Consider the following 567-nt stretch of genomic DNA (forward strand, 5'->3'; position numbering starts at 1 on the left):
CTGATATTTTCTTGTTTTTGTTGACTTGTTTTGAACCAATTTCTTTTGTAGGCTAAGTTGACCAGACCTGATTTGAAGGGAATTACTGAGGCAAGTCATGATTGTTTAACCTCTGGCCTTTAGTTTGTTTTTACTATGCAAACATTGTGTTAGTAATGTGGCTCAGTTTCATTTGCGATGTTAGCAATGTACTGTTAACTTGGCTTGGTACAAATACACATTGTTAAGCATCATGTCTCGTTATATTTTAATTTCTTGCAACTATGATGGTTTGTCTATTTGTGATCTTCAATTTATGTTGAGAATATTTTTCCAGATGATACAATCTAAGGCGATATTGTACCCAAGAAAAAGGTTTGGTCACCTTCCAGGTTAGTTGCTAGTTGTGCTTTTACAACTTTGTTTCTTTTACTAAATGTTTTGGTCTTAAAATTCTTTTACACAAATGGTATGATCACACTGGCTTGTAGGTATTGCTGTTGGACATCGGTTTTTTTCAAGAGCTGAAATGTGTGCTGTTGGCTTCCATAACCATTGGCTAAATGGCATCGATTACATGGGAGTTGA

The 567-nt window shown here is 35.1% G+C and overlaps 1 long non-coding RNA gene across 1 annotated transcript; it reads left to right on the forward strand.

Moving 5' to 3' along the window:
- The first annotated feature begins 314 nt into the window (after positions 1–314).
- On the forward strand, positions 315–567 carry LOC104774762. Its single transcript, XR_002037256.1, has 2 exons — positions 315–371; positions 471–567. It is a non-coding gene; the product is annotated as an uncharacterized LOC104774762 (long non-coding RNA).

The sequence above is a fragment of the Camelina sativa genome, unplaced genomic scaffold, assembly GCF_000633955.1.
Source record: "Camelina sativa cultivar DH55 unplaced genomic scaffold, Cs unpScaffold05371, whole genome shotgun sequence".
NCBI lineage: Eukaryota > Viridiplantae > Streptophyta > Magnoliopsida > Brassicales > Brassicaceae > Camelina > Camelina sativa.